We start from the raw sequence: 26947 nt of genomic DNA on the forward strand, positions 1-26947 counted from the left end.
GGCCCTATGTAAATTGCCCAGATGAATTTTATGTAGGATTACACTTGATACTAGGCCGGACCCAAGTGGGCAACATGCACAAGACCCATCTCGGGCCCAGCTTTAACCCAGCCGACATTTGTATGTGGGTCCCATGTGGCTTTGAAATGAAAAGTGGGCTCTGTATGGGATTGTCCATGGGTTCCATTATGGTGCCATGTAAATCGCCCAGGTGGGTTTAATGTAGGATCGCACTTATAAACAGGTGGGCCCCAACTGGGCCACATGCACAAGACCTATCTTGGTCCCAGCTTTAGTTTTTTGTGGGTACTACAAGGTTACTATATGGGCTGAAATATGGGCTTTAAGTGGGTTTGTCCATAGGTTCCATGCTGGCCCCAGCAACTTGCTGGATTTCAGGATTCAGGATTTCTTTTATACAGGATTTCACAGGGCTTTAGGTGGGGCCCAACTAGGAATCATATGCATGTGGCCCAATTAGGGATCATCTGGGCTCCATCTAAATGAGTAGCAACACCACACAAACAAGTTTTAAAGCATTAGAGCACACAGTGATATTGAAATATTTTCAATTTTATTAAAATTACTCATCATCATATTATGCTATATTCTGAAATTCCAGGGACAATATTTAAAGAAGCAGATTTATGTCAGATTAAAGAGTATCTATTTAATACCTATTTGTTAAAATACATATTTTGAACCTGTATTTGACCCAGTCTTTACTGAACATTTGAACAGGATATAAATTGGTGACAGTTAGAAGAAGCAGCAACTATACAGTACATTTATCAGTACAGCTTACACTGCAGACAGTCATTTGCGCATCTAGACACTCTCCTCCTCCATCTCTTGTCCTGGACTATTTTGAGAGTTCCCTCTCAGTTCCTTGCCAGTTGATCTGTGTTGTCTTCTTAAGAGCCTCTGCAAAACATTTTTTTTTTTTTTTTTTTAGGGATTTTGATTTTAGAAAAATCATGTTACTTACACGTCACAATACCTTATGACAGAATAACAATTTTTACTCAGGATAAAAAAAAAAAACAGCAAAAAAATTATATAGGAATGGTGACGGTTTTGGAATGTCACTGGAAGGGCATTTGGGAAATCAATAAAAAACAGTTTATAAAGTATGCATAATAAGTATAATGATTTATGATTACTTTTAAAGTAAAATTAGGAATGCTCCGATCAATCGGCCAGATATTAGGGTTAGGTTAACTAAGTAAGTAAGTAAAAGTTTATTTATATAGCACCTTTCACAGGTACAAGGCAACAAAGTGCCTTACAACAAAAACATTAATATCATAAAATACACACAATAAAAGCATAGACAGTACATGACCATATCATGTAACACAGGTACCTAATTAAAAGCCTGAACAAATAAATGAGACTTTAGTCTGCATTTGAAGGCATCAACAGAGTCAAAAGAGCGCATATACAGTGGGAGGGGGTTATTAAACGCCTTCTGAAGCAAAGCCATGAGTTTGTGTAAGAAAAATATTCGGTAACGCTTTAGATTACAGCCCGGAATGTACTATGTAATTAAGAGGAATTTACAGTGTAACTTTCTGCAATTATAGTGTACCTATAAAGGACTTGCATGTAAGTATATGGGTAAAGTTTTGGGAATAATGGGGTAACAACCAGGAGAATTAAAAATATATATTTATACTGTAAGTATTATAGAAATAAGGGTTACTTATTCTACTATTATGATACAACAGTCTTACATTTGGGAGCAATTTAGCGAGTACATACACTGCAAACCTTTTTGTAAAAATTGTGTATCAATACTGTATAGGCTTTTTTTAAAGGACAGGGTACATATATAGGCATTTATACAATTCTTTAATATTTTTTAAAAAAAATTATAGCAAAAGTGCAGATGTTTAAGTTTTGGCTAACATGTTTCAAGGCAAGAAAAGCTAAGACTATTGCATTTTTTTTTAAATACTGGGACATATATTTTGTTTGATGTGGTTACAGGGTAAGTGGTGCTTGTATAATAAATAAAGGTTTCCAAGTCAGTGATATAAAACTGTGTATGTATTTTTATTGTACTTACCCTGTAACTACATGGAACAAGGGGGTAACAAGCACCACCACATGAAACAAGTGTATCTTTCCCCAATATTTAAGCAAAAGTTGCAATAGTTTTCGTTTCAGTGCACTTAAGTAAAAAAGATGACTTTATAAATGCATATGTACCCTGTACTTTTTTTTAAAAGCCTGTAATTTTAGAGTAGGTATTGGTTCACCTTTATTTCAAAAAGGTACGCAGTGTACAATTTTCTGGTGAAATTGCTCCCAAATGTAAGATTGTTATCACAATAGTAGGATAAACACCCTTTAGTCCTTTAATACTTACAGTATAAATAATTGTTTAATTCTCCTGGTTGTTACCTCCTTATTCCCCAAACTTAATATATTGTTCCTTTATACTTATATTGTAAGTATGTTATAGGTACACTATAATTACCAAAGGTTACGCTGTTAAATCGCTTTAATTACGCAGTACTTTCCAGGCTGTAATCTAAAGCATTATCAAATATTCATATTTAAAACTTTATTAAATAAAATAACCAGCTTCCGGCCAAGCAAACATACAGATTGCACTTAAGTGTAAAGTGCAACTTATGTGGTTTTAAGTTGATATTTACTCTACACCATTATGCACTACGCTACTTCTGACGTCACAAATTGACCTATGGCTAAGCCATTCAGTCAAACGCGATGAGCAGTGCGCACCTAACCTAATACACTCGGACATTCTCTGCTTCCACGTCCATTGAAATGCATTGCAGTTAGTCAGTTTTCATTAGGTTTTTTTGTCATTTTAAGTTTAAAATGGTCAAACGGTGTGCATGGGGTACATACAACTCCGACACTAGGTTCCCGAGAGACTGGGCGACGGTGTGTATTTCTTTACCCTTTCCCAAGCCACTTCTCAACAGAGATAAGTATCTGCTCTGGATTAAGTTATGCGATTAAGTCATGCGCCGCGGTAGACCACAACAACAACTAAAGTTAGCCTTCTAGCTGCTTTGTACATCATGTCACTTAGCTTAATTAACGTATCTGTAAATAACCGAGATAACAAATGTTAACAATGTTGTGCTGAATGATTCATGTAAATACTGTAGCACCAAACGGTGATGGCAACGATATGCGGTATATCACGTTTACATTGTGACCTGTAAATTACATTTTTGCCTGGAGCTGAAGCTTTTCATCGACCTTCTCAACAATAAAATTATTAATATAACCCTCCAATGCATAGTTAAGGCCCTTAAGGTGACTTTGAGATGATATATATTTCTGTCTCCAAAAATCACCAATTGCCTCCTGAAAAATGTCTGCCATAGCGCCTGTCCCCGAATGTTGACTGTTTGTCCAAGTGAGTGGAGGGGGCGTGGCTTAGCCATAGGTCAATTGCATAAGTTTGCAAGTAGGCTGCTTATGGCCATTTAGTTGGAAGCTAGTTGTTTTACTTTAAAAAGTTTAAATATGAATATTTTTCAAACAAAATTTTTGCTTCAGAAGGCCTTTATTAACCCCCCTGGAGTCGTGTGGAGTTTATGATGGATGGATGCACTTTTTTGAGCTTTTTTAAACTAATAGTTGCAATCCACTGCCATTACGAAACTTGGAAGCGTCAGGGTGTTTATTAATAAAACTCTGATTGTATTTGTCTGAAAGAAGAACGTGGGCTAATATACACCAAAGGATGGCTTGAGGGTGAGTAAATCATGGGCTAAATACTCTAATTAAATTATGTAAAATCTAATTTTGAAAAATGTATTAAATTAAGTACAATCAAAACACCTCAAAAAGGTTAATAAATCCATACCGGAAGTGGCAGTACAATGTAGTAGTAGATAAAGAGCAATCCTCCACCAAATTGCCAGTACTCATCTGGATCCTTGGTCAATCTGGGATGGGGTGGGGTGATGCGTCCTTAACAATATTAAAACAAAACGTATCAATATCATACCAACATTTGCCATTATAAAACATTCAGAGAACATGAAAAATAGCCCAATAGCTCCCCGGTCTCCACTGTGTGTGTTTAATACTCACTGCTGTGTGTGTGTGTGTGTGCACTTGAATGGATGAAATGAAGAGCACAAATTCTGAGTTTGGGGAGACATGTCACATCACATCAATTGAAGCTTTAAAAAAAGAAATTGCTACTCCAAAATCAAACAAACCATCAAACAATTTTACCTGTAGCCACATTTATCCTGTTATGACACGTCTGAGGGTCTTTCCCTTGATGTTCTTCCGTGAACTAAATAAAGGGCTCATGATGGTGACATGTTCTCCTTTCTTTGTCACTTTAGAGGAAGAAAGACATAAAGATAATTAGTTACTCAGATTTGTCACTGGTAGAGGATATGACTTTTGATGATGAGTATAATACTTTTGACAACATAATGTATTAATCCCAATGTAAGGTTTAGAAGCAATGGTTAAAACTGACTTACATAATGAAGTTGATAATCATGCCGTTGTGGATTTGTCTCTCTGTTGGGTGCCTGCTCTCCCCCCAAAAATCTTCTTCCAGTGCTTGATATATAAAAATAATAAAAAAATAAACAAATCTCTTAAGATTAGCAGTTGTCAGTTTTTTAAGAGGTGATGTCAAAATATTTAGAAACGGGCATCTACTAAAATATAAGAGATTTAACGTTAGACCAATAACATTTCTCAACTCTTCTGTAGATTCCAGTGTTTCAGAGAGTAAATGACCGTTTTATCAGTCAAATCATATTTATATAGCGCTTTTCACAATATATCAGTCACTTTACTCATTTGGATTCTACTTCCCTAGTAAATAAATAAATAACTTCTACCAGAATATATTAGAACACATTTCATACTAATTATACTTCAATTTCATTAACATAATTATTGACACATCACCTAAGAAGACTTTATTACACAATGAACATTATATATATAGCTGCTATATATTACGACCAAAAAATAAAGTAATAACGTTACCACTATTAAGTGTACCAAAAGTATATTTGCAATAGTTCCACTTTAGCACAATCAAATACACTTACTCAGAAGCACTAACGTTGCTTTCAGATAAATATGGTTAGCTACCCGTTATGTTAACGTTACAAACACAACTGCAGGTAACTTAGTAGCCTACGTCCTTTATCCGTTTATAAAACTCTCGTATGTGACGTTAACGTTAAGTTACACAGAACATTTCTGGGTAGTTAATGAACTCCATTCACACACGTTTTGTTTATCTGCATTATATATTCAACCATGAACTATATTAACACTCTCATCCACTTATTTGAATGTAATACCTAAACGTTTATATCTCCGTTTTTCTAAAATGATAGTGGAGACAGAAAAATGTTCTCTTACCTGATCGCCAATATTGCAGGATCTCACGCATCCAGTCTGAGCGTCTTCTGTGTGTTCACATCTTCTGTTCTCCTTCGTTTACATGTCACATCGCAAATTAGTTCAAAATAATAATTGAAAGACCGAGTAACCTTGCTGAGCAGCCGTCGTCATCAACTCAAATGTATTTGATTTTTCAAACTTGACCAGTAAAAAGGCGCGCACAGTTGTCATTGGCCAGTTACATAGATGACAGTCAGATTAACCAATCATGATCAAAGAAGGTGAAACAACCGAAGTTACGACGTCACTCTGTAGGCCAAAACGCAGAAGTGAATTTGCATTTTAGCATTACAGTTCCCTCGCTCTAAAGCCTATGGGTTTTTTGAATGGGTTTTTGCTAAATCTCCTGAAATAAGGTCTCTGGTGAACAGAGCCTCTAAATATTTTCACGTTTTGATCTATGACAGAACACACAATTATAACCTGCTTGTGTTTTTTTTTTTAAACTTTATTGTGTCGGATTGTGTTTTTTAAAATCTTTAAATATACTTCAAAATGTATATAAATTTTGGATTAACTTGTAAAGATTATCTTGCTAGACAAAACGTGTAAGGGTCACAACCCTCTGTTAAACACAGATCTTATTTTTTGCGATTTTCCAAAAGTCTATGGGGAAAATGCATTGCTTTTTTACCGAGGGAACCCATGCGCCGCTAGCTTCCGGGTTGTCCTACAAAGTGACGTCATCACTTCGGCACTCTATTGTTTCAGTGGTAATGATTAAAAAAAAAAAAAAGTGGTAATGATTTTTTTTTTTTTTTTAAGAAATCCGTGTTTAATTTAATTTGTAGGCTATATTATTTGATTACTGTTTTTATGAAAGTGTGTGAATAAAAATGTAATCCTTAAGCTAAACTTTAGGCACACACACAAAATTGTAAACCCCAAACAAAATCGCACAAAGCAAAAAAAGTTTATTCTGCACTTGTTGAGATTGAAATTATATCCATTATTTTTATTATTGTTAATAATATACTGATTCTATTTCAACACAAATTTATATTTTTGAAGTGGTGTTTTGATCAAAATATCATAAAATGCTACAATAATAATTAGAAATTAATAATTAGAAATAATAATAATTTAAATGTAATGGATTTCTCGAAGACATGACATGATTCAACAAACAGATAAAAAAATTCAACTGTTTAGCATTAAAATGTTACATTTGTGTACATTGTGTGCATTCTGTACTCCCGCTGCAAATGTGATTTTTGAATTTAGTTTTGATTTTCCCTTCAAACACTGCATGTTGCATTCTAACTTTTTTTACTTGGGCTATTTCATCATCTGGACTGAGTCTCTTTCAATAATCAAAACCCTAACCCTAACCCCAATATTTAAAATCTCTAGAATTACATTGTCACTAACTGACTGACTAGAAAACTCTTGAGTATTTCCATTGAATAAGGGCATTTGGCTGATGCTAGGGGTTTGATTTATTCTAGCCATCTCAAGTCATTAGAATATTTTGATAGATAAGTAGCTTCTGTAACCCGTTCTTCATATTGTACAGTGACCATTTTCGGGATATTTTGAACCATTTGTATAACTATATTGAGATAAGCATATTGCAGTAACTCAGAAGTTTGCAGTAACAAAATTAAACCACTAAAAGTTGACACTTTGAATATTTAGTGTCAATGATTAGGGTTGGAACTAATATCTGCTGAACGCCAACACTCCAGGACTGGATTTGAAGAGCCGTGGCCTATACTGTATCCTATTGCCAACAGTATTGGGACACCCATCCAAGTTATTGAATGGGGGTGTTTCAATCACTTCCATTGCCACAGTTGTATAAAATCAAGCACCTAGGTATGCAGGTGCTTCTACAAACATGTGTAAAAACATAGGTTGCTTTCAGGAGCTCAGTGAATTCAAGCATGGTACCATGATAGGTTTCCACCTGTGGAATAAGTCAATTTGTGAAATTTCCTCACTACTAAATATGGTCAACTGTTAGTGGTATTTTAACAAGGATTATACTGTAAATCATAAATATACTGTATATAAATGTTTTAATGATTGCACAGATATGTTTTTTTTACAAGTGTATAGTTTATGAAGTCATTTACAGATGCACAATTTATATTTATTCCATAGTTCATTATATTCACAATTATACTTGTATATATTTCCGCATTAAGGATCCATATAGAGATTACTTATGTGGAAACTACTTTGGGCCCATGTAGGCAGCCTATATGGGACTGTTTGTGTTTGCCCATGTCTGACCCATGCGGTTTATCAAAATGGGCCCCATATATTTTTCACATTCAGAACCCATATAGAGATTACCTATGAGGGAACTACCTTGAGCCCATGTAGGCAGCCTATATGGGACTGCTTGTGTTTGCCCATATCTGACCCATGCGGTTTATCAAAATGGGCCCCATATGTTTTTCCCATTCAGAACCCATATAGAGATTACTTATGAGGGAACTACCTTGAGCCCATGTAGGCAGCCTATATGGGACTGTTTGTGTTTGCCCATATCTGACCCATGCGGTTTATCAAAATGGGCCCCATATATTTTTCACATTCAGAACCCATATAGAGATTACCTATGAGGGAACTACCTTGGGCCCATGTAGGCAGCCTATATGGGACTGCTTGTGTTTGCCCATATCTGACCCATGCGGTTTATCAAAATGGGCCCCATATATTTTTCACATTCAGAACCCATATAGAGATTACTTATGAGGGAACTACCTTGGGCCCATGTAGGCAGCCTATATGGGACTGTTTGTGTTTGCCCATATCTGACCCATGCGGTTTATCAAAATGGGCCCCATATATTTTTCACATTCAGAACCCATATAGAGATTACCTATGAGGGAACTACCTTGGGCCCATGTAGGCAGCCTATATGGGACTGCTTGTGTTTGCCCATATCTGACCCATGCGGTTTATCAAAATGGGCCCCATATATTTTTCACATTCAGAACCCATATAGAGATTACTTATGAGGGAACTACCTTGGGCCCATGTAGGCAGCCTATATGGGACTGTTTGTGTTTGCCCATGTCTGACCCATGCGGTTTATCAAAGTGGGCCCCATATGTTTTTCCCATTCAGAACCCATATAGAGATTACCTATGAGGGACCTACCTTGGGCCCATGTAGGCAGCCTAAATGGGACTGTTTGTGTTTGCCCATGTCTGACCCATGCGGTTTATCAAAGTGGGCCCCATATGTTTTTCCCATTCAGAACCCATATAGAGATTACCTATGAGGGAACTATCTTGGGCCTATATAGGTTGCTTATATGGGATTGATTGTGTTTGCACATGTCTGTCCGATATAGTTTGGCCATGTGGGCCCCATATGTATTGCCCCATTCAAAACCCATATAGAGATTACCAACGTGGGTGCCACATTGGGCTCATGTAGGCAGCCTATATAGGACTGATTGTGTTTGCCCATGTCTGACCCATATGGGTTATGAAAGTGGACCCCATATATTTTTCCCATTCATAACCCATATAGAGATTATCTATGTGGGTACTACCTTGGGCCCACGCAGGCAGCCTATATGGGACTGGTTGTATTTGCCAATGTCTCACCCATTTGATAAACCCAAATGGGCCCCATTTGTGTTCCCCATTTTGAGCCCATGCCCTCATTTCCCATTAGTGACCCAACTAGGACCCACATAGGGAGCCCACCTATTTTTGCCCATGTGGGACCGACGTAGCTGACCCAAGTGGGCCCCAGAAAAGATGCCCATTTTGGGACCATACCCACTTGGTACCCACGTAGCCCAAGCATAAACCATGTGGGGCCCACATATACATGTTGGCTGGGTAGCCTGGTTCAACCAGACTCTAGTTCATTTCATTTCCACATAGAGTCTGGAACCGCTCCATTGAAAAACGTTTCCTTCCTTGTAGGCGGGTTCACTATTAAAGTTCAAATCTATTGGATCTTCCCAAAGTCACTCACGATCTGCCATAGCCAATCGCTAACGGGGTGTCGTGAGTGACGTATGTCACGCGCCGAAATGGCTGGAAACAACAAGTCAGAATGATCAGAGGATTATGTTTACAATAGGATTTCAGTCAACGAGCACCGCAGGTTTTGTTAATCTAGGAACAATTATTAATTCGAAATGTATATTTGACACGAAGGACAGTGATATATTCATTCAATGGTGGAAGCTGTGTCTAATCATTACAAATACGCCGCTGTGGTCGTTTCTGATCTGCCGCAAATGCTATAGCAGCTACAGTGAATGATCAGTCTGTCTCTATCTGCAGATGTGTAATAAACAACAATTTTTCATATTACGTCTTATTGTTTTTTAATTACCTTAATTATGGTCTTCAAAGTATGTGTTTGTACATTTTTATGTGGCATTTATTTTTTTTTAGTAAAACAAATCAACCATTGCCATCTAAAACTGAAAATCAAATATCTTCAAAGTATGGTTTTTCACATTTTTATTTATGACAATTATTTTTTTTTAAATCACAACCAATTTGTATGATTTACAACATGTAAAACTGACACACCAACCTCCTGCACGAGTGCACAAGGGCTCAAAATGTTCTATCCATCACAAGAATCAGTAAATTTACAGTTGGGAATATGAGCGACTGACATGACTCCTGAGCGGATCTTCAACCATAGTTTAGCAGCCAAGACTCGGGGCTTCCGAACACCGCGAACACCAGGCTAAACCGTCCGTCCAAAATGTCACAGTCATCGTGCACGAACTGCCCAGCACAAACCTCCAAACTTTCTGCCTCCTTCACTTGGTCCTCAGTTGTGCAACAAGAGGTTAGACGATAACAATCCGGCTTTAAATTCTGTATATTCGGCAGTTCCCTTTCGTAGTCACTTCGAGTTACGTCAGAAGTGACGGAGATTGGGGGTTTCGCATAGAAAGCCAATCCTCTTCGAGTATTTAAACACGAGCCAATGGCATGCAATGCCTTGGGGCTGCGGAAATTTGCATAGCGTACTCCGCCCTACTCCGTAAGTATAAAAGGAGGAAGTGAACGCAACCGCAGTATGTTTTCGCTTCGGAGCCAAGAGAACCTCTTCACTCCTGAAAGCACTGTTCAAGACTCTTCGAGACGAGCGTCCTCTTCAGTGTTGGTGTGACGGCGGTACCCAGCGAGATTCTGCATCGCCTGCGATCTGAGCAGTGGTCTGCCAGACTTTGCGCTTCTCCCTGGTCGCTTCAGCGCTGAAAGAGTGAATTTCCTCCTCTCATTGAAAGAGCTGCACGCGCACGTCTTTTTAAAGACGGTTCGCCCGTGTTCTTCTGGGTGTGGTTGATTTCTGTCGTCATCTGATGGTCACGATCGCTGCTTTGTATGCCTGGGCATTTCAGCATGCAGCAGCAGCGTTCGTGGATGACTCATGTTCCTTCTGTGGGAACATGACCATCTCTACACTGAGGTCGAGACTCAATGATCTCACTTGAGTGAGACTCCCGGTCCCCCCCGCTCGATCGGTTTCCTCCATAGGGGGCCCGTCGACCCGGGGACCTGGTGATTTTACGGTGATGGTGTGGGATAAAGCCCCGACGATTCCTCGGGCCACACCTCCCGCCTCAGTGCGAGAGCCAGCGAGCGTTAGTTCGATTCAGTCGGTTGCTTCTTCGGTGGCACCGGCTGCTTCGGGCAGCGCTCCAGATGATGATGCGATGTCGATCACAGCATCACTAGGCGGGCTTGACTCCTCGGGAAGTGAGGATGCGGCCGCGTTGCCTCCCTCGGGAGCGTCAGCGCCGCCGTGTCTGATCCCGCGATGATGGCCGTGCTATCTCGGGCGTCCGTGAGCATCGGGTGGGGGTGGAACTCCGCCCCATCCCGATCTCTCGCGGCTGAATAATTGGTTTTTGGGTAACGCTGCCACCTTACGGCCACGGCCAACCCCAATTTCCTTTTTTCCCCGAGTTGCATGCGGAACTGACACGCACTAAAAAATAAATAAATAAATAATAATAAAAAAAAAAAAAAAAAGCGTGCTTAGTTCCCCGCCCTTCCTCCCCTCGGCGATGCGGCTGTCTGTGGGTACGCTGGGGCTCCCCCGGTCAACCGGCGGTTGCTCTCAGATGCCCCTCCAAAGCCTATGGGTTCTCGTCGTCTATGGCGGCGCGATTCTGTAGAGCGGCGGGACAGGCAGCCTCCGCCCTGCATATGATGAGCACCTACAAAGCTAGCTGCTCAGGAATGTGCACGAGGAGGTGACGGACCAAGCGAGCTGCGAGCCTGCCGCCTACCTTGTCCTTAAACGGGTCACGGAGGCGGTCGCTCGCTCCCTTGGTCAGGTGATGCCCACCGCTGTGGTCCAGGAGCATCATAATGTTCGGCGGTGCGGTCCAGGACTTTGCCCAGCACTTCTCGACCGCCTAGGAGCAGACGAAGGCGGTTTCTCTGCCCCGACGGCCAGCTGCTGCCTCCAACCAGCCGTCGGCTCGGACGCCTCCGCCAGCTCGCCGCCGAGGACGCCCCCCTGCGGCTCCCTTCCCTCCCACGCGGCCCCAGCAGCAGCCTTCAGCCGGTTCGCGTCGCGGAGGAGGCCACAGGTAAGCGTCCCAAGAAAAGAGCCCCCCCCTCAGGCCGCGTGCCCCGCTAGACGCCAGGCGAAGCGATGTTCCTGAGGCGGGCCGCTCAGTGATAGTGTCATGGTTTTTCTCAGGAGGCGGTGGCAGGGCCCCTCCTTCCCCGGTGGAGGGCCTTTGGAGAATCTTTTGTTCTAGCTAGCTCCCTGAGCTGGTTGAGGAAAAGCTGACACTGTCATTGAGCACACAAACTGGAATGAGCGCGCACGACGTCCAGTGCGTCGCCCCGTTCATTCCTCTCTGTCTCGGAGGGCGCGGAAGGGTGCGTGTGTCGTCCCCGGGCTACGCCAATCCCTTCCCCCTCTGTCGCCAGACCCCCGGCAGAACAGACCCCCGTGGAACGCTCTGCCTTCCCTGGTCTCTTCTGTCGGGGAGCGGGTTTCGACGGTGCATCCGGACGGGGTAACTCCTGCACGCATGCCGGTCGACCCGCCTCGCTGCCCCTCCGGGGGGACGTCTGTGGTTCGCATGACCCCGTTGGCTCACTTCCTGGAAGCCTGGCTAGCGCTTCCCGGGGTTCCCGCTGGGTCATCAGAACGATCAGATTCGGCTACGCGATTCAGTTCGCACGGTCTCTTCCCCGCTTCAGGGGAGTTCGCTCCACGATGGTTGGTGGCAATGCCCCACTCTTGAGAGCGGAGATTGCGACCCTGCTGGCGAAGGGTGCAATCGAGACGGTCCCTCCAGCCGAGGTGAGGTCCGGGCTTTACAGCCCCTACTTCATTGTCCCCAAGAAAGACCGGTGGGTTACGACCGATCCTGGACCTGCGCATTTTGAACCGTTCTCTCCATCGACTACCGTTCAAAATGCTCACGGCCAAACGCATTTTCGAATGTGTTCGGTATCAGGATTGGTTTGCAGCGATCGACCTGAAGGATGCGTACTTCCATGTCTCCATTCTCCCTCGACACAGACCGTTTCTTCGGTTTGCCTTCGAGGGCCAGGCATACCAGTACGCCGTTCTCCCATTCGGGTTAGCTCTGTCCCCTCGCGTCTTCACGAAGATCGTCGAGGCAGCCCTTGTTCCCCTTCGCGAACACGGGGTTCGCATCCTGAACTATCTCGACGACTGGCTGATACTAGAACACTCTCGAGCTCAGGTTTGCGAACACAGAGACCTGGTGCTACGGCACCTAGCCCGTCTGGGCCTTCGGGTCAACCGGGAAAAGAGCAAACTTTGCCCCGTGCAGAGGATCTCTTTTCTCAGCATGGAGATAGACTCGGTCGCCATGTCCGCGCAGCTCACGAACGAGCGTGCGCACTCACTGCTGGCTTGTCTTCGACAGTTCGAGGGCAAGAGTGCGGTTCCACTGAAACTATTTCAGAGTGTGAGAAAGTGAACCTCACTTCTCACTGTTGCGCGCTCCCGCATTGACTGAAGGATTATACGCGAGAGCGGGAGAGACTCTGGACATTTGCATACACATTTGCACACACACACATGCTCCTAGATAAAAATGATGCCGGGCTAATTATATTATTCTGTGAAGGTGTAAGGATCGCTAGTGAACACGGTCGGGAGGGGTGTGTGTAAAGAGAAGGCTGGCGCGAGGCTAGGCGCCGTTAACTCATTCGAGTTGGTGTGTTTGTAACGCGGGTAGTCCGCAATTTCATTCATAAAACTCAAACCTAATTTGTCACTGCTTATAATTTCCTATTTTACCATCTACATGACATATAGTGCGGTACCCACTAGTTCATGTCCCATTTACTCAATGTTTCTGTCTAAAATCCTAGTAAATTCATACATATTGTGACTCACGCATTTCCTGCATCCCGGTCCGGTTCAACTGATTCCTATGCGGATGCGCGCGCCGCTGTAGGGGCAGTATTTATCCGTGTCATGGGACAGAGGGTGCAGAGCATTGTTCACAGGGGTGTTTGTTTGTAATAATGTTTTGTATGTATGTCGGTGGTGTGAGTAGATGGTATCAATGTGGTATAAAATGATGGTGATATGGTGATTATTATTTTATTTACATGTAATGTTTATTTACTATTTAGATTAGAGCTTATTTGTGGCCTTAAGCTTAATGTTATACCCTGATTGTTGGTATGGTCCAATTTGGCTTAATGCTTTGGCCTATTTAAGAGAGCCTCATTTTGCCTTTGGGAGAGAGAGGAGTACTAGCTTGTTGTGAGGCTATGTACAAAGTGTTGGCTGTAATATTGGTGAAAGCCAGAGGCATTATGCTGTTTTGATTTTTTTTATTTTTTTTTGTTTTCTTGACTTCTGAGTTAAAATCTAAATAAACTTTATTCTGTTTTCTGGAAACAATTGAGTTGTGGTAACCGTCTTTTCCACCTCCACCACCTAAAGTCAGTGAGCCTACACATCCCAGTATTTGGGGTGCCCTCGGTACCCCACACAGAGGCTCCTGGGGCATATGGCATCCGCGGTACGCCGCTCGGTTTGCTTCATATGAGACCGCTTCAGCTGTGGCTTCGCGATCGAGTCCCGAGGTGGGCATGGCATCGCGGCTCGCTCCGAGTTCCAGTGACTCCGACGTGCCGCCGAACCTTCTTCCCGTGGTTGAACCTCAGCTTTTTACGGACAGGGTCCCTATTCAGCGAGTTTCCAGGCATCTCGTTGTCTCCACGGATGCGTCTACCACGGGTTGGGGTGCCATGTGCAATGGGCATGCAGCCGCCGGTTCCTGGACAGGAGCCCAGCGCCTCATGCACATCAATTGCCTCGAGCTGTTGGCAGTACGGCTCGCCCGGCACCGCTTCCGAGCGTGCTCTAGGGCCAGCATGTGCTTGTCCGCTCAGACAACACTACGGCAGTAGCGTACATCAACCACCAGGGGGGGTCTACGCTCGCGCCGGTTGTCGCAGCTCGCCCGCCACCTCTTGATATGGAGTCAGAAGCACCTGAGGTCCCTTCGTGCAGTTACATTCCTGGAGACCGGAACCGGGCAGCCGACGAGCTGTCCCGGGCCCGTCCCATCTCCGGCGAATGGCGACTCCATCCCCAGTCGGTCCAGCTGATTTGGGACCAGTTCGGGGAGGCACAGTTAGACCTGTTCGCCTCTCGGGACTCGTCCCACTGCGCCCAGTTTATTCTCTGACCCGCGGCTCTCTCGGCTCGGATGCGCTGGCGCACAGCTGGCCACGGGGCCCACGCAAGTGTGCCTTCCCCCAGTGAGCCTCCTTGCACGGGTGTTGTGCAAGATCAAAGAGGACGAGGAGCAGGTCTTGCTGGTAGCCCCCTACTGGCCCACCAAGACGTGGTTCTCCGAACTCATGCTCCTCGCGACAGCACCTCCTTGGCCTATTCCTCTGAGACCGGACCTACTCTCTCAGAGACGGGGCACTCTGTGGCACCCTCGTCCCGATCTTGGAGGCTGCACGTGTGGCTCCAGGACGGGACGAGGCAGGTTTGAGTTCGCTGCCACCTGCGGTGGCGGCAACCATCACTTCCGCAAGAGCGTCGTCCACGAGACACCTTTATGCGTTGAAGTGGAACCTCTTCGTCAATTGGTGTTCTTCTCGCTGAGAAGACCCCCGGAGATGTTCGATCGGAGTCGTGCTTCCTTCCTGCAAGAGGGGTTGGAGCGCAGGCTGTCGCCCTCCACCCTTTGGATTTATGTCGCGGCCATTGCCGCGTCTCATGATGCAGTGAAAGGTAAGTCTATGGGAAGCATGACCTGGTCATCAGGTTCCTGAGGGGAGTGAGGGGGCTAAATCCGCCTCCCTCCCCTCCTGCCCTCTGGGGACCTCTCAGTAGACCTGGGTGCTCTGCAGAGGCCTCCCCTGGAGCCTTTGCAGTCGGTAGAGTTTTTGCCCTGTCCTATGTGACAGCACTCCTGATTGCATTGGTCTCCATCAGGAGAGTAAGGGACCTGCACGCACTCTCTGTTGACGAAGTGTGCCTGGAGTTCGGGCCGGCTTACTCTCACGTATTCCTGAGACCCCGGCCTGGATATATGCCCAAGGTTCCTACCACTCCCCTCCGGGACCTGGTGGTGAACCTGCAAGCGCTGCCCCTGGAGGAGGCAGACCCAGCCTTGGCACTGCTCTGTCCGGTACGTGCTCTCCGCACCTATGTCGACAGAACGCAGTGTTTCAGGACCTCAGACCAGCTCTTTGTCTGTCATGGGGGGAGCCAGAAGGGAAGGGCTCTCTCAAAGCAACGGCTGTCCCACTGGATAGTGGATGCCATTGCTTTGTCTTACCAGCAGCAAGGCCTTCCGTGCCCCCTTGGTGTGACGGCCCATTCCACTCGGAGTGTAGCCTCCTCTTGGGCTTTAGCGCACGGCGCCTCGCTAACAGACATCTGCAGAGCTGCAGGCTGGGCGACACCCAACACCTTCGCCAGATTCTATAATCTGCGAATTGAGCCGGTATCCTCTCACGTACTCGTTTCGGCCAGTTCTGGATCCGCTCAGGTGTCTTCGCTTGCTCGCCACTCCACTCCCCGGACTGGATAAGTGCGATATTTCCTCAGTTCTTCCATTGAAGTCTTGAGTCCTCCAGCACCGACGATGCGGGCACCACTGCTGTTGCTCTGGATGCTGGCTAGGTGCCTCCATGCGCACGGTTCCCCTTGGTAACCGTCTCATGTGTATTATCCACTGTAAGCCTCTCTGAGCATGTGTCTTCCCTTGGCAAGCCATCTGCCACCCCTGGAGTTGAAATTAGTAGCCACCTGCGGTTGGTACTCCAGTGTTCCATATGTGTTCCTATGTGGCCATATGTGTATTCGTAAGTCCTCCCTTCGGTAGGCAGCTGGTAGCATGTCCCTTCCGGGATATGTTTCCCAGTGTACCTTGGTAATCCTGTGTCAAAGTCGGATCCCCAAAAAAAAAAGAAAAAAAAAAAAGAGGTAAGGCTCGGGGGTCCGGACTTTCGCAGGGCACTGGAAGAGAGCTTGAAGATGGCGTGATGGCACAGACCCCCAATCTCCGTCACTTCTGACGTAACTCGAAGTGACTACGAAAGGGAACGTCTCGGTTACGTATGTAACCCTCGTTCCCTGAGTAGGGAACGGAGACGTTACGTCTCCCTGCCACTTCTGCTGTATCGCTGGGTAGACGCCGAGTTCAGTCTTGGCTCCTCAGCGAAGACATACTGCGGTTGCGTTCACTTCCTCCTTTTATACTCACGGAGTAGGGCGGAGTACGCTATGCAAATTTCCGCAGCCCCAAGGCATTGCATGCCATTGGCTCGTGTTTAAATACTCGAAGAGGATTGGCTTTCTATGCGAAACCCCCAATCTCCGTCACTTCTGACGTACCGTCTCCGTTCCCTACTCAGGGAACGAGGGTTACATACGTAACCGAGACGTTTCTTTTCCAACAACGGACCGAATAGCTTTTCTCACGTCTTTCTCCGCTGCCATTACTGAATTGAAACTGACGCGCTTACATCAACGCCATCTTTCTCAGCCACTCCCTGTATTCGCTGATTGGTCCTACAAAAAATTGGTTTCTGGAAACCTAAGGATATGGAGCGATCCCAGACGTAGTACAGAAGTAAAATAAAATTGAGCAGAAGTGCGTAGGAGGGCGCAGCCAGGCTAAATTCCAACCCGATCTCACGGGAATTCGTACGAATTTTACAAGGTGGCTAATTCGTAACAATTCGTACGACCTCACTCGTACGAATTAGTACGATTTTGCTAAATCGTACATATTTTACGAATTAGCCAATTCGTATGAATTTGTACGAATGACCTACCCCTGACCCCGCCCCTAAACATAACCGTCACGTGGGTTTAGACAAATCGTACAAATTCGTACGAGCGAGGTCGTATGAATTAGTACGAATTAGCCACTTTTGAATCACTCGTACGAATTCATACGAATTGGTCGTGAGATAGGGTCACATTCAACCCAAGGGTCAGCTCTTCTGCCAGGGTCAGGAGCATCATTATTATTTTTTTCTCAGCCTTTTTCCTGGTTGCTTTTATAAACAGCCAATCATTTATTTAACAGTGCCTTTTTAAAAGAGACTAGTAGGCATAAGGCCTAAAATTACCATTAAGTAGAATATTTTTGTACTTCACTTTCAGCATGTCCATTATTATAGTGTGGTGACTCGACATTACAATGAACAAAGTAATTATGAAATTATGAAAATAAAAATAAAATAATAATAAGTTATTAAAACATCTAACATGGCCACCACAAATGAAACGCATTTAATTTGTCTTCTAGTTTTGCCAGCACTCTCTCCTGGCTTTTGCACACGAGGTGTTCCTGGCGTTTTAATTAAAGACTGAAATTCGGCATAACCTTGCATTAAAAGCGCTTGCTCTGCTTGGGAGAAAAACTGGGCGTCTGCTATCGATACATGTCCCCTTTTAAACCAACGCGAGAACGCGCAGTTATCTCAGATAACTCAATCCAGCGATACTAATCATAAACAACAGGTGTGTTCGAAGAACCCAATTAGCCGGATCATGATTAGCACGATGATATCATCTTAGATGTCTCATTTGATCTCGGATGTTTTAAGCAACGTACTGTGTGCCATTTCAGGGTTAAAACAAAAACATGTCCCTGCAGGAGAAGGTTGAGAACCACTAATATAGTGCTATAAGGTCATCTAGTGGATAGTCATGAAATAGCATGTTATATTATTTTTTTCCACAAGAGGTCAGCAAAGACACCCAATGTAAGATATTTTGAGCTGAATTAGGCAAGAAATTTTGAGTTATTTTGAATTTTAGTTGAAAGAATGTGAGGAACGTGCTTAAATTATGCCTACTAAATTCAGGAGGAAGAGTTCTCTTACGAGAGGTCCTCTCGTATTGCGTAAGCTAGCTTACGCTACGGGAAAGATTCATCTTTGCTGAGAAGTTGAAGCCAAAAAATTATTCCATAATTTTGTAATCATTGTCAACGCAGTCTCTTCTGAGGCAGACCATGAGCGGGCTAGCTAGCGGCTCATTGGTTCGCTCAGAGAGAATGCACGAACCTATGGGAGAGCGGCGCTGAGTCCGCGGCCAATGAGCGGACGGCGCTCGCTCACTGCGTCAGAGCCCGCCAAAGGGGGCGTGGCTACAGTGTATAAAGGTAGCTCTCCCAGGCTCGTTCGTCGATTCTTCATCATTCAGCGAGCTACACGCATCCGCTGTCCTGAGAAGAAGCCGCCGTCGTCGAGAAGGCATCATCTAGCGAGATCCGGAGTCTGAGGAAGCCGGCCGTCTGCCACCTTCAGCCGCCCAGCAAGCTAGCGCCATCCGACGCGTATCCTTTATTCCACCTTTTCACAAAAGAGCCGAGCGTCTTTTTCAAGATGCCTCGAATTTCCTGCGGCTCATGCCGCTCTTCACTCGAGGAAGGAGACCGCCACCCCATCTGCGTTCTCTGTCTCGGAGTGGATCACGCAGAGCTCGCCCTCGCCAACGGAGGATGCGACCGGAGGGCACGACTGCAGGCGGTCAAAACCGCTCCCGCGCCGCCTCTCACTTCGCCGCGGAAGAAGAAACGCCGCTCCCAGAGGCCGCCGGAGCCCCATGCGGATCCATGCGGGCCGCTGCCGCCGCCCACCGACCGCTCTCCCTCTCCGCCCCAGCCGGACATACAGTCGCCGCCGAGTGGCCGCTCTGTTGCCTCCGACGACACCGCGGATGAGAAGGACTCCTGTTCGCTGCACGCTTCTGACAGCGAGGATTGGTCGTCGATCGGCTCATCGACGAGAGAGTCTGCGGGGACCCGCGCCGGCATCGAGGAGGAACTAACGCGCCTCCTTTCACAGGCCGTCAACCGTCTGGGTCTCGAGTGGTCTCCTCCCCCCGAGCAACCACCGAACCGCATGGATGGGAAGTTCCTGCACCGGCGCCCGGCCCCCGCCTGCAGCCGGGCTGCACCATTCCTGCCTGAGCTACACAACAAGCTCACGAAATCCTGGAATGCCCCTCTTTCGGCTCGTAACCGCTCCGATGTGTCCGCTTCGCTGCGCTCACTGGACGGAGCCGCCAAGAAGGGTTATACTGCCATGCCGCCCGTCGAGGACCTGGTCGCCGCTCATCTTTGCCCGCCCTCTGCTAGATGGCGTTCTTCCCCTACGCTTCCTTCTAAAGCGTGCAGAGCGACCTCTAACTTTCATGCCCGCGCCTATGCTGCCGCCGGACAGGCCGCTTCAGCGCTGCATTCCATGTCAGTCCTCCAAGTGCTCCAGAGCGACATCTTGTGCGAGATGGCGAATAGCGGTAGGAACCCGCCCATCCTCTCGGATCTGAGAAGCGCTACGGATCTTTCCCTTCGCGCCACTAAAGCCGCCGCACAAGCCCTGGGGAAATGCATGGCCGCCCTCTGTGTCGCTGAGAGACACTTGTGGCTCACGCTTACCGACATGGGAGATTCAGAACGCGCCGTGTTCCTCAACGCGCCTATCTCTCCGACCGGTCTCTTCAGATCTGCCGTCACGGGCATCGTTGACCGCTTCTCCGAGGTATAGAAAGCGACTCAGGCCATGAACTTGTTCCTGCCCCGCCGCGCTAGCTCTTCGGCAGGCCGCTCTCACGAGCCACCTGCCAGAACCCCACATCAGCGCCCGCCTCAGCAAGCTCAGCAGCCCCAGCGTAGACAGGGTGGACGCCCTCGCTCTGACAGCCGCCGCAGACAGCCTCCTCCCCGGGGGCCGCGACCCAAGATCGCGCTGAAGCCCGATCAACAGAAGTCTGCCTAGCACAGCTGAGAAAAAGGCGGCTCTCTCCCGCTGCGGCCGGACCGCCGTCAAAGCTTCGCCCACTGTTAGTCCCCGTCTCATCGCCGATTACAGTAGAGTTCACCGCCACAATCAAGCCGGTTTCCCTGCCCGCTTGCGAGCGACTAAAAGCCGTTTTCACGGCTACCCAGAGAGTTCACAAAAAGAGCATAAAAGCCTCAAGTGTAAAAAATGTGCCCACAAGCATGTGCTCACGTATACACACAAGCACCCTATGCCCCGGGTCTCACACAGAGCCCATTCTCACGGAGCGAGCACTATCCGCTCCAGTAGCAGAGAACATAAACACGCCCACGAGCCCGTGCGCGTGTCCCCCCTCTGCCCGCTCTGTCACACGGCCCATAAACTCCTCTCTGAGTGTAAGTCCCGTTGCCAAACACATTATAAGCGCGCCCACACCCAGTGTCCAGCCCGCTATGTGCAGCAATCAGGGCGAAATCGCCATTCAACCGCTAGCCGCATGCTGCGAAGCGTGGGAAGCCATCCCCGGCATCTCCCCGTGGGTTTTAAGCATAATAAAGAATGGCTATCGATTACAGTTTCGTCGCCGCCCGCCACGCTCGCGCGTGCGGCTCGAATCCACTGTCAGCCCGGCTGCTATGAACACGCTTCGCTCAGAAATAGCCAAGCTACTGCAGAAGGGCGCTATAGAGAGAGTCCCGCCATCTATGACCGAGTAGGGGTTTTACGGACGTTATTTTCTGGTTCCCAAGAAAGACGGCGGCCTCAGGCCGATCTTAGATCTCAGGGCTTTGAAAAAAGCGCTCATGAAGAGACCGTTCAAAATGCTCACAGGTACCCCTTTCAGGGCGCAAGTGATCTCTCTATCGGCGCTGCCTGCATCCGATAGCGAACGTGACGCTGATCGCCTCTGCCCGGTTCGGGATCTCAGAGTGTACACTACACGCGTTGCTGCGTTCAGACGCTCAGAGCAGCTGTTTGTGTCGTTCGGTGGCCGCACCAAGGGATTAGCCGCCTCGAAACAGACTCTATCCAGGTGGATAGTAGACGCGATTGCCTCTGCTTATGCCGCTAAAGACCTGCCTTGCCCTCTGGGCATCAGGGCTCATTCCACCAGAGGCATGGCCTCATCGTGGGCATGGTCCTGCGGAATTTCCATTCACGACATTTGTGTGGCTGCGGGATGGGCCTCCCCCTCCACTTTTGTCAGATTTTATAACTTGGAAGTTCCCGCCTTACAGTCTAGTACTATACAGCTCTCCTATAGAAAGCCGCACTATCGGGAGTTCCATCACAACCGGCTCACCCCTTGTGTTCCCCTATGTGCTTATGCATTATACGTTCACGGCCCGCTACACCGGCCGCCTTAGGGCGTTTTGCACTAGATGATAACGGCCGCTATGCTGGCCGCCTTATTGTCTTCGTCCACTTAAAGATTCCCCCGGTGTTGTTCCCCCCTGGGATGCTTAGTGGTTACATAGCGCGCACGGCGTTGACCAGGTGTTCCCGTAGCGTAAGCTAGCTTACGCAATACTAGAGAACCTTTCGTAAGAGAACGAATCGGTTACCTAACGTAACCTCGGTTCTCTCTAGATGAGGGAACGAGTATTGCGTTCCCGGCCGTGCTTGCGCCACCAGCGTTTCGCTTCATGCTGACAGAATCGACGAACGAGCCTGGGAGAGCTACCTTTATACACTGTAGCCACGCCCCCTTTGGCGGGCTCTGACGCAGTGAGCGAGCGCCGTCCGCTCATTGGCCGCGGACTCAGCGCCGCTCTCCCATAGGTTCGTGCATTCTCTCTGAGCGAACCAATGAGCCGCTAGCTAGCCCGCTCATGGTCTGCCTCAGAAGAGACTGCGTTGACAATGATTACAAAATTATGGAATAATTTTTTGGCTTCAACTTCTCAGCAAAGATGAATCTTTCCCGTAGCGTAAGCTAGCTTACGCAATACTCGTTCCCTCATCTAGAGAGAACCGAGGTTACGTTAGGTAACCGATTCGTTATCAAATATTGGACGGAATCTATCCATAACGGAGCTGTTATCAAACAATCAAACAATGTGTGCCATGCTATGTGCACAATCAAACAATGTGCGCGTTTTGGCCGCATGTAATCCATCTTCATTTATAAGCTATTTCGTTTACTTTGCTTGTCTATTTTATTGTAATGTTTTTTAGGAAAATGTTATTGTAGTTTTTCAGAAATAATAGCGCAGTAAGCCTTATCTAAGGCCTGTACAATTTGTCTATATGGGAGGGGTTTTTTAGACATTGGGTCTCATTCATGAAACACGAGCAGAACGAATTTGTGTGTAAATCGTGTGTAAAGTGGTTCTGGCGTAAATTTTCGGATTCATTAAAATGTTCGTATTTTCCAAATGTTAGTACGCAATAAATCCACACCTGCTCCCAGCCACGCGTAAATGGTGTGCTTAACATCCGAACATTTGGCTCATTAATACACTGTAAAAAATATTTTCAAGATTTGTCATCACAACATATTTTCTTTTGTCAAATCAACTTTATAATAATTTATTTAGTTGAGATAACTTATTATTTTGAGTTTCTGATGATTAAATTAATCTCCTTCACTGTATTTTTCCAGTTCAATTAACTTAAAATTTTAAGGCAACCAGGTTACTTACTTTTTTAAGTTAAACCTACAATATTTTTTACAGTGTAAGGCTGCATTTTAATTCACCTTAATCGGGTACATATTTAAACAGCATTTTGAAAAAAAATTTTTATATAGTAATTACATATGGGTTTTCTTTTTACTTTTATTTTGAGAACCAATATCAGATGGGGATCGATGGCGGTCTCTCTCCTGTTTGAATACGATTTTTCCGAAGTGAACTAATTCGTTTTTTTGCTGTCAAGCTTAATGTTGAACCATTTTCTTCTCACTTCTGGGACTGTTCGATTAACAGATGAAACTCCATTAACTGCATCTGTAATATGCCAGCAGCCATATCACCCTGTATCTGTAATATGCCAGCAGCCATATCACCATGGCTGCTGGCAACATCTGTAATATTGCCAGCAGCCATATCACCCTGTAGCCCAAGACTGGTTGCCCACTAAAGCTAAGCAGGGCTGAGCCTGGTTAGTACCTGGATGGGAGACCTTCTGAGAAAACCAGGTTGCTGCTGGAAGAGGTGTTAGTGAGGCCAGCAGGGGGTGCTCACCCTGTGGTCTGTGTGGGTCCTAACACCCCAGTAAAGTGATGGGGACACTATGCTGTCAAAAGAGCACCGTCCTTCGGATGAGACGTTAAACCGAGGTCCTGACTCTCTGTGGTCATAAAAAATCCCAGGATGTCTTTCGAAAGAGTAGGGGTGTAACCCCGGCATCCTGGCCAAATTTGCCCAGTGGCCTCTGTCCATCATGGCCTCCTAATCATCCCCATATACACCAATTGGCTTCATCACTGTCTCCTCTCCACCAGTAAGCTGGTGTGTGGGCATTCTGGCGCAATATGGCTGCCGTCGCATCATCCAGGTGGATGCTGCACATTGGTGGTGGTTGAGGAGATCCCCCCCCTCTATGTGAAGCGCTTTGAGTTTCCAGAAAAAAAAAGCGCTATATAAATGTAATGAATTATTATTATTATTTATTATTATTATGCTGCCAAGCTTCCTTTTTTTAGGACCTGATAGGCCACTATGTACGCTTGTGTAGCACACTTGAAGGAATGAACAAGCGTGTGAATGGTTGGGTTCTTTTTATTCAGCCAGCGTCATTCGCAACAGCTCCGTGCAACACAGTACAACATAACTCTACGCTTCAAATCTCGTCATAACCTCGCGTGAACATCACTCTACACTTATAATCTCGTCTAGGTTTTTCCTCTGGCTTACAGCCACCCACTGGACACACCTCACATCGCTGTATACCACGAATATAAGTGCATATACTGACTAATTAAATAACCACCAAAATAACTGAAATAACAAAAACATTACACAGGGGGGTGGGTCTAGCTTTTAACTCACAATTATCTTATAACAATTATTAAATTACATATATTCTATCAATGAATATTCTAGATTTCCCCACATTCTCCCCTACAAAACAGAATGTAGTCCCAACATTCTCAAAATACATTACTGGTTATCCACTCTTAAATTATTTCTTTGGTAGGAGTCATTGATACAACAGTTTTAGTACTTGCGCTATACTGTCACACGACACACAACATGTATCTCCTTTTCCATGAAGTGTGTTTGTAGCAGACATCATTGTGCACCATGATCTTCTACCACCATCACTGTACATTAACAGGAATCTGTACGTTCACTGAAGGAATCTAACCTTACACCATGGAAACAATTTACTTTGTATTTTTTTTTTATGAATGTTACGGTAACCATTTTCTCTTTAAAACTAAAGAAATATATATATATAAACCTGGTCTTAATTGAACTCCTTAACATTTTAGCTAGAACTTATTACTGTAATTTAATTCAACAGTTTACCCATCTACAATACTAGGCTGACCTAAAGTGTGGTAAGTAAACATTTTCTTTTGTTTTCTGTTTCTCAAAGGATATACTCTTTTGCAGACAGGTTGTGAAGGAGGCTCCCAGTCACTTTCTTCGGCATCATCAGTTTCTTCAGCCTCTTCTCTTGAGGAGGACACATCATCATCTCCCTGTCCTGCTCCATGTTCATGTTCCACCCCCGACTCTTCATCATTCAGCATCACCATGTCTTCTGAATCAAGTTCTGGGGGTTTTGACTGTTGACCATTTCTGGTGCTCTGACTCTCCCTGTTGACTGGCACTCCAACCAGGCATTTCCAATCATCCTCACCATCTGAACTGTCACAGAATGTTTGATTTCGCTGTGTCAATGTTTTTTCTGTTTTGCCTCTTTTCTTGTTTTCTTTTTCAGGTCTTCCCGGTAAGTATTCTCTCTCTACAGGTAAGTAGTCACACGGCAACAGTAGGTTCCTGTGTAGTATTCTTGTTTTTCCTTTCCCCTGCTCAGGACGAACTTCATATACTGGGCTATCCTGGTACTTCTTCTTGGTGACAACATAAACTTGTTCTTCCCAAAATGATCGAAGCTTTCCCGGTCCACCCTTTTCCTTGAAGTTCCGAACCAATACTCTGTTCCCAGGGATCAGTTCAGCTCCGTGTACTTTCCTATCATACAAAGCTTTACCTCTTTCTTTCTCTTTGTGTGACACGCTTGAGGCTAACTTGTACGCTTCTGTCATTCTCTTCCTCCAGTTCTCGGCATAGTCCTGGTAAGAGGAGCTTTGGTCCTTTGCTGGTACACCGAACATGATGTCAATGGGCAGTCTGGGTGTCCGGCCGAACAAGAGATAATAGGGAGCAAACCCTGTCGCCTCACTTTTCGTACAGTTGTATGCATTCACCACTTTTGCAAGTGATGTCTTCCAGTCGGCCTTGGCGGTTTCTGGTAAGGTCCTCAGCATTGCTAGCAGAGTCCGATTAAACCGCTCAACTTGACCGTTTCCCTGCGGGTGATACGGTGTCATATGGGAGCCTTGCACACCACTGTACTCTTGCAGCTTTGAAAACAGCTTGTTATCAAACTCCCTGCCTTGGTCGTGATGCAGTTTTGTCGGGAACCCAAACTTCAAAACAAAGTCCCCAAACACCTTCTCAGCCGCTGTCTTGGCACTCTTGTTTCTGCATGCATACGCCTGCGCGAAGCGCGTAAAGTGGTCCATCACAACTAAAATGTATTCATAACCACCTTACACTTTTCTAGATGCAGAAAATCAATAGAGACCAGCTCAAATGGGTAAGTGGTGGTGATGTTTATCAGAGGAGCTCGGGTCACTTTATTTGGACGTTTGCTTCTCAAGCAACTACAAACACGTGTGACATAGTGTTCCACTTCCTTTTGCATATGGGGCCAATAGAACCGATCTCTGATTAAATTCAGCACCCTTTCTGCTCCCAGGTGGCCCATGTCTTGATGCAACTCCTTATAGACAAGCTCATGGTATCTCTTCGGCAATACCAACTGATGACGAGTCGCTGTTTTCCGAAACAAGAGACCATGTTCATCCAGGTATAATTTTGCCCGCTCCCTCATCAGTCCCCGAACCTCTATACCCTTACTTCTGTTCATGGGCTGCGGTTTTAATTTGAGGTATGCTAAAGCTTCTCCAATTTCAGGGTCTTCCTCTTGGGCTTTTCTCAGTACATTCTTGGGGATCTCTGCCACTGAAGTGAACAGCTCCTCCTGTTCTCCCGACAACGCAGTTTCAATTGTAAGTGGACACAACCACGGCCCTCTCTCCT

General features: G+C 45.8%; 1 long non-coding RNA gene across 1 annotated transcript; it reads right to left on the minus strand.

Annotated features, from left to right (window-relative positions):
• Positions 1 to 555: 555 nt before the first annotated feature.
• On the minus strand, positions 556 to 5551 carry LOC120484959 (uncharacterized). Its single transcript, XR_016147323.1, has 5 exons — positions 5398 to 5551; positions 4494 to 4575; positions 4234 to 4343; positions 3857 to 3963; positions 556 to 924 (listed from the first exon to the last, which is right to left on the minus strand). It is a non-coding gene; the product is annotated as an uncharacterized LOC120484959 (long non-coding RNA).
• Between the last annotated feature and the right edge of the window lie 21396 nt (positions 5552 to 26947).

This window comes from Pimephales promelas, chromosome 18, assembly GCF_988280905.1.
Source record: "Pimephales promelas chromosome 18, fPimPro1.hap1.1, whole genome shotgun sequence".
NCBI classification, from domain to species: domain Eukaryota; kingdom Metazoa; phylum Chordata; class Actinopteri; order Cypriniformes; family Leuciscidae; genus Pimephales; species Pimephales promelas.